The sequence below is a fragment of the Fringilla coelebs genome (genome assembly GCF_963513975.1).
Source record: "Fringilla coelebs genome assembly, chromosome: 7".
In the NCBI taxonomy this organism is placed as follows: Eukaryota; Metazoa; Chordata; class Aves; order Passeriformes; family Fringillidae; genus Fringilla; species Fringilla coelebs.
Window position 1 is genome coordinate 17531599 of NC_140035.1, and position 8670 is coordinate 17540268.

Sequence of the window (8670 nt, forward strand, 5' to 3'; positions counted from 1 at the left end):
CTGTGAACAAACCCTATATATATATATATATATATATATATATGTGTGTTTGTGTGTGTGTTTCTACCTGTACACAAACTGTGTATCCCCTATTAGTGTATCAGCATCCAGGGTACCATTGCAGCTGGCACACAGCTCCATCCATTAGCACCAAAATCTCTTCAAAATGTGAATACTGTGCATCTTTCAGATTTATGGGAGAAAAAAGCAATTCAGATAACCACGAATTTCAAATAATTTGTGCCAAAAGATACAATGACACCACAGCCACCATGACTGTGGGGGGGGGGGGGGGGGAAGTGACCTTTTTCAGCTCAGAATTCAGCAAATCATTCAGATCTTGCAAAATGCTGCATCAAAACACTTCATTAAGATGTGTGTTTAGGAATATTTTCTTCCAGATATTGACTGCAACACTCCAAAATCTTTGTGCATGCTTATGCCAAAAGATTGATGTGATTTTCACATCAATCTTATCCATTTACAGACTTGGGACCCAAAACACAAAAACATATTTCATTATCAAACTGCCTAACAGAAAACTGCAAATTAAGTATCTTTAAAACTGCTCAGTCAGGTAGTACAAAGGTGCTATGCTTGCAAAGGCTTTCACATAAACATTTTAATTGCATTAAATTGTGACTGAGAAATGAGGCTGGTCCTGCAGTGCATATATTATGTAAATACAAACCATTTAAACATAAAATTATAGAATATAATAAAAATAAAGGAATTTTTTTATTTTGCACCTAGGAGTGGTTCCTTTTTCAATTATGTAATAAAAGATTTATTTAAAAAAATTAAAAATAACAAAACCACTTAGGAAACAAGTAAAAAAAAAGTGTAAGGAACAATTTAACACCCTCTGGAAGAAGAAACCAGGCCATACACTAAAGATAAGTAAGTGAAGATATACTGTCTTAGCAAAGATGAAAACAAGCATATGCTGGAATATTTCCTGGAACAGGGTCTGGTCACATCTCTGCTTGCAATTCTGATATTTTTAAAGTCATTTCTGAATAAAATCTGCCTGGATATTTAAAGAAAAAAAGAAGAAAAAAAGAAGCTAATGTCAGTTTCTGTGAATGCAAAAAAGGAATTAATAGCAATCCACACAGAGTTTAATTTAATGGGCAATAATTAGTTTCAATTGATATGCATTTTTTAATAAAAGCTGTAGTAGTTGTTTGTTAAAAGAGAAATACTTTATGCTTTGTATCTGAAATCCATTTCCTGCCAATGCATTTTTCTCTGTAATATTGCAGGAGATGTTCTGTGAAACCCCTTCTCTCTTTAAACCTTGATAAAATTCTTGACTGTGTCCAATGTGTAAGTTTTAGACAAATGACTGTCATCTCCTTGAGCAGGACAGTTTGAAGAGAGCACAGCAAGTGTGTTTATTTGCATTAAGCACATGCATCAGTGTGGTGTGTGTGAGGAGCTCTGGTACAGCTATTTTACAGCCAGTGCGAAGAGATTTTTTTTCTATGTCATGCTAAAAGACTATAAACCTTGGTGATGTCTGTCTTATGCAATTTAACTCATTCTAATTGTTCTACAAAGAGTTCTTTTGACTTAGTAACTTCTTCAAGTCACTCTTTTCAAAAGACATATGGAAAACCCCGCTCTCATGATTATTAATAATGTAGCTACTATGAGAAACTCTCAGAGTAGCAAGGAAAAAAAGCCCACAGAGACAGAACTTAATTTTATAGTGGTTGGTAGTGCTTAGTTTCATTTTCTTAAATGTTCCAGCCATTGAATAAAGAAATAATTTGAAAAGGAAATAGCATCTACAGTATTTGAACTTGCCTTTAGCATAAAATGTTTTAATGTTTTGAGTCTATCTTTGACAACTGAAACAGACTTTACTGAATACTGGTAAGAGTTCACTTTGTAATAGAAAAGTAGTCACTCCCTGTGATCACTGTGTCTTTTTAGTATGCAGCCCAGAGGATTCAGAAAAAGATTACATTTACAATAATTAACATATATGTAAATGGAGATCATGGCTATGAATGATAAATTTTCATAGCAATTTAAACCTTGTTCAAATTAATCAACCATACAGACACTTGATTAATGAAAGGCAGCGTCACTTTAAAATGCAACATGTTAATACATATTACTGTTATCTCTGATCAAAGAATCTTTAAACATAAACCAATTAAAACAAAGTTCAATCTACATTTTTTACTGGTTTAATTCCTACAAAATTATAAGAGTATTATAAAAATTTACGTATTTTATTCTCCTTCATATCTATTTACTAAATTGACTGTACTACAGAATCACACAAGTAATTCTGCTACTTCATTAATATGATTGGATGTGAAAACTACCAGATTAGTTTTTCAATCTAAGCATATACATAATGGCTGATTGCAAAGTGGGCAAAATGCATCCAATTTCATTCTTCATTTGTAAAACCAGTAACTTGCATCTCATCTCTCCTCAATTCAGTCGTCAGCAGAGCGGTCACGCAGGAGCTTTGAGTGACTGATTGCAAGGGAGCTGGTTGGGAAGACTGCCTTTGTGGCACCTTCCCAGCACCACCTATTTTCTAGGAACAAGCAAGGCTAGAGGGTTTTATGGCAATGGCAGATTTTTGCAGAGGTCACCCAAGTGTCTAAACAAGTTTTGCTAATTTAAATTCTTTTCTTATATAATGATATGTGCTTTGTCATGTAACTCTGCTTCACTTCACTGGAAAATTTTATGTGTATTTTTCATAAATATATCTAGATAGTTGCAATTTCTCTATTGCTACTAATGAAAAGGCTCACTGACTTCTAAGGTGCAACACTGCTCCCTTTTCCTCGTGATCCAGAAAACCTAGTAAAAATATATAGCACATTTCAAATTGTTGCCTTAATGAAGACTTAGATGCCGTGGTCATGAGAAGAGAACATGTCATGAGGAGACTTAAAATGATTAGCTGACCTCTTTTTCTTTTTTTCAAAATGTGTCTTCAACACACATTACATCTCAGAATTTGTATGTCCAAATACTGAGCACTTACTGACTGTAAGTGGTAGTGGTGCAGGAGTAAGAGAGAATCCAAGTAAAAACATTGCCTTTACAAAGAAATAGAGATGGCATAGAGTTGAGTTTGGGAAATGGATCCAGTGGGGCATAAGGACACATGCAAAGTATCCTTGTCTTTATGAGAGATCCCACACATGTGACCACTACTCAGATTTCAATATTAGGAACCAAAAATGCAACAAAATCAGTTTACTAACCACAGGGAGTATAATAATTGACCTGTTCCCTTCCCCTGTGGTAAAATGAGTTTCTGGTGCTAAATAGAGTCCTTGGGAGAAGAAACAGCTGTTAATGTTTTCCAGACACGACAATATGATAATAAAATAGTGCATTCCTGCAGACAAGCTTGCACAGATGCAGCCCACACTAGTGACCATAGTAATATGCAGTGTGCAGAGTCCCAAAGGAGTTACATTTTTCTTACACATGTACATTTTGCCAGAAATCTGCCCAAAAATCCATCATTCTGTTGGAGCATTTCAAACCAGTGAAAAACTTCAAACACAGCAGTCTCTGGAAAGAATCCTCTGTAGATACTCCGACTGTCCCAGCTACAGAGAACCTCACAACCCCTGAAGCAGCTCATGGTATAGGCCGCCTCTGGATCAAGTTTGGACCATGTAACTTATCCAGTTTGTTGAATTTCACAGAAGACTGAGATTACATTTGCTTTGCTGCTGTCTGGGCCCCATCTCAGTGTCCTTGAGACCAGCCCTGAGGTCACTTTTGCCACGTCCTGATTTGCTGACATGTGCCCTGCATTGGTGCTGTGGCCCAGCTTTGGCTTTTACAAGGAAATGCTCAGCTGTGTCCTGCACACAGCAAGGGCTTTGCCTACTGTGCACTCAGAGCCCAAACCCCATTCCTCTCCCATAACTCTCCCCCTCTCCCTTCTGGCTTTGGGAATGCACAGCCTGCTTGGGAAGCCTCCCTGCAGCAGCAGCTGCTGGCACTGGTAATCAAGCTGCCTACAAGCAAAAGGACAATGGGAACAGGAGACCTAATCTCTAAAATATATGCAGAAAAAAGCAGGTTCAAAAAATTCCTGTGCCTATATGAAACAAGAGCTCTGCTGCCTTCAGGTGCTCTATGATTGGTGAAGAAAAATCACCATGTTAGCAGGTGCCTTGGGAGAAATTATTCACATGCAATAATTTATTTGTTCACGTTTTCAATAATTTTTTGTTTTACTTTATATATATATATTTAATATTGTGGTTTTCTACTATCCAGGTGCTTGACAGGTTGGAGGAAAGCTTGTAAATGCTTTGCACAGCTGACCTACTGAGTCTGAAGTGACTGAGAGGGAGCCCACAACTATTTCATCTGACTTCTCTTGGTCAACACACTCCTCTGAAAGTGCTGCATAAAACATAGCTAAGGACAGCTTTTAGACTCTGGAAAGGTTCCAGAGCTGCTCCTTCTCAACTCCTTGTGTAGGGTGAATAGTAAGGATGATTATGCTTCAGCTGGACTACTCTTAATAATAATAATAATAATAATAATAATAATAATAATAATAATAATAATAATAATAATAATAATAATAATAATAATAATAATAATAATACTCTTTTAAATAAGTATTATAAAAAAGATGGCAATATTCTAGATATCTTATCATTGCTTTTGATTTCCTCTCCTAGTTATATACTGGCATTATAGTTCCTCAATCACTTCTTCATCCTCGATGTATTTGTAACCCCTTTAGCCATTTGATTTGGAAAGGGAGCACTTGGCTGGCAGCTGGGTTGAGTTATCTTACACTTGGGGTTTAGGTTAAATATCTATGTTCTAGGTTAAATATCTATGTTCTTGCAACCTACGACTGATTTTGTACAAAATTGTTTCCTCTCACAAGTGCCAATAGAGGCAGCTGAAGGAGGACAAAATGTTTGTTTGGGACAAGAAGCAGGAGGAATTTTCATTCTGTTCACAGCACAAAGTATGCTCAGCTTTTAAGGAAGTGTATTTGTTGGCTTGCAATTTCCAAGCATGTGTTTTAGCAGGAAGCAGAAGTGGAGACGCAGCAATAGTCTAACAAAGAAGGATCCATTAACTTGACTCTTTTTTCTTTTCTACCAGATTGCAGTTTGCTCAATAATTGAGGAGTGGTAGTTCTGGGGAGCTGGAAACCAGCTACAACCTGGCATCAATCTTCTTTTGATGGAAGTCAGTGGCAGCTATGGGCTATTTTGACACTTGACTACCTGTCACCCAGCATTGGTATCCAGCCTTACTAACCCCTGCCAGAGCTGCAACTACTTTTAGTGAAGGAGATTTTGAAGCAGAAATATTGACAAGTCATACAAGACTGGCCTAAGCCATGAAATGATGGCATTGACAGCACCCTGTTTGAGTGCTACAGAAGTGCTTGGAACATACATTTTTAATACCTCCTTAAGAGTAAAATACAAGCTCCAGAAATTGTTTTAGACAAATTTGGGAATATGTGCTGATATCTCGGGATCAATTTTTAGTGTGTATAGAGAGGTAAGGTCATTGGTCAAGAAGATGTATTTCCCCTGTACACCTACATTTGAAAGTCAGCAGAAGATTTCTCAACCCTGTTTTATCATTCCTTTTCTTAAGCTGAGAAAGACATTTGAAACTCAGCTCTCTTGCCATTGCATCTCTGTATCCAAATACCAAAAAAATTGGACATGTATTTTCCCAACTGGCTTCTTATTGCATTAGACAATGCTGTGCTACTGTGTTCAATTGAATACTGAGAGTTTTTACTGCACTTATATTGGCCAATTTTGTGAACATTTGGTGATGTTACTCTCCAGGTGTTGAGTTCTGCTACATGAAGACCCAAATTCAGTATCTCTCTATTAAAGTTCAATCTTTACAATAAACTTTAAAGGATGTTTTCATTAGATTTCAGGGGGAAACCACTTGAGTAAATAGAGATACAAATTTAATAGATGTAAGCCTTGTTTCTCACAAGCTGAAACTGTAAATACACTGGTTGCTAACTGGATTCTGCCAGAAGGAAAACACATTCTGCTTTCAAAATATCTACATAAGGAAAAAGCAGCTATACAAGCTACCTAGCTTGAGGACATCACTGGCTGTGCAAAACAGGTCCCTCTTACTCAGGTTTCTCCAGCTTTGTTTGAACTAATTTTATCCTCCAAAAAGGCTAAGATTGTGACTTTAAGAGAATTATACCATGTGAGTAGCTTTAATTTTGAGTGCTGAATGAAACACATACTTAAAGTCCTGCATTACATCACAACCCCTGAACTCTTTAAAAAATAGTTCTAGGGGCATAAAAACAAACCATTCTGCAAAACCAGCGCTAGCCATGAAGGTAACCAGTGCACATCACCCACAGACAAAGGTACCCTGGCAAGCCAACAGGAGTGCACACAGGCTGTTACAGGGGCAGGTCTTCCCTCAGCTCCTGGAGTGGGCTCTGCCCTGGATGCTGTGTGTGCTGGCAGAGCATTCCCCACCCTGCGCCAAGCCGGGTCCGGGAGCCGATGGCGTTTGCACGGAGGACACTCCCTCCATCAATCTGAAATCTGCCTGAAAGAAGTTCGGAATCAAACATAAAACCAACAGACATGATTCTGCCTGCAGCAGAAATGTAGAGTTCAAACAGATTTGTTGAAATGTATTTAAGAATTGTGGTAAGATATTTTAGAGCACTGTAGCACACATGTGTTAGTACAAACCCAGCCAATTAGGGCAAAACATTCTGGATGTTTTATTCCCGTTAACCCAAACATCAACAAGCAATCTCTTCTGGGTTACTGCTAAGATGTCAGTGTCCTAGATTTCCATTTTAAGTGCTGAATGAAAAAAATAATTTGCCTAAAAATTTAGATTACAGAATGACCCTGACTAAAGTCGATTAAAATTGCAAAAGTTGCAGTTGAAAGTATTTTAAGAATTTGTTTTCTGTAAAATATGTTAGTGGGAAATTAATGTAAATCTATCACTTTTTTTCTGATCTGGTAATATAAAAACAGTAATCCAAATGTTAAATTCTTAAGCTGTGGTTTTAATATTTAAGATAAAAATCTGGAATTTAGTAAAACTTAAATTCAGTTAGGTATGAAGATTCCAATTAATTTTACTGAAGTAAGAATTCGTAAAAGAAAGAATCTCTTAGAGCCTTTGCAATCCTAGACAAATTTTCCTATCCTAAAACTTTCCTAAGAGCCACACGTTCAAATCTATCCTTTCTTCTATTGACCCACAGAATTGCTGTGATCATTTTATTCATTTAACTATCTAAGATCCTGATATATTTGCCTGTGGTTATGTACTTGTGACTATAGCACTGAAAGCAGGAAAACAGCAGGTGTATCAGCCTCCCTGCCTTGTGGCACCTGGGGAGAACTGGAGGGTTCTCCCTGGGCTCTTCCAGCAGCCCCAGCCAAGCACAGCCAAAGGCAGGGCGAGCCAAGAGCTGTGGGACCAGTGAAGCTGAGAGGCAGAAATGGTGATACTGACAACAAGGGGGAGCAGAAAAAACCTTCCAGGTTGGTAGCTAGGGTATTTTACAGAGGAGGCTGACCCTGGGGTAAGGACAGCCATGAGATCCTTAGGAGGGCCAAGAGAAGGGGAGCAAGGGGAGCTCTGTACACCAGATGGGGAGCCAGAGAGAGGTACACCTTCACAACACAATCAATTACTTTAGGATCAGGATTAAGTTTTTGATTCCAACAGAAAGGTTGGGGGATTATTAAAAATGCTGTTTAATTGCTGTTACTACCAGTTCTGTTAAAGTGCTAAACGTCTTGTTTCTCATTCATTATGGAACAAAAGACCAAGCATTTAAAATAGTCCTTTGTCACCAAGACCTTTAAGACAAACTGCTGCCCTACTCCTTTCCTATTAGGGCAAAAGAAAATAAAATATTCTCATCCAACTACACTAGAAAGGTGATCTTGTTGAAATAGCTGGGAGCTATGATTTGGGAGCATCTATGCTCAATATTCATTCTTCTTTGCCAGAATATTTTTTTTTAAGTCTGCACTACCAGGAAGTGTAAAATCCATGGTTCCCATGCACAGCCCTTTTACCCATTTCTCTCTACAGTTGCACCCACAGGCCTGAGGAAGGGGCTGGGATTTCTGGTATCATGTTACCCCAGCCTGCACCAAGAGGCTCTTACCACAAAGGTACTTTCATGATTACTGCTGCTAGTGGAACTGCAAAGCATCAGAAACTGTAAAAAGGGGGTGGGGGTTTTTTTGTTCATTTGTTTTGAGGACGAAAAGGAAAAAAGCTAATAAAAACCCACCACAAAACTTACTCCAGGCAAATCTTTAGTTATTCTTACAATGTATAACAGGGCCCAGTCTGAACTCATACCTCAATAGATTACAATCCACAGCATCTCACATTTGGCAAAAGTGCCAATTCCTCAGAGCTACAAAGAACAATATATACACTTAAGTCCATACTCACCTCAATCAGTCTGTGTCTGCGCATTCTGTGGGGGATTTAGAGGATGCACAGGTCATTGTATCAGAGAATTGAAGAGACATATTACAGTACATTATGCTGGGCTTCACCTGGACTGGACACACATGAAAGAGAATTCAGCTGCCACAGTTCCCTTTGTATCTCCGTTTTTCAAATTCTGAAAACAAGCTGAAA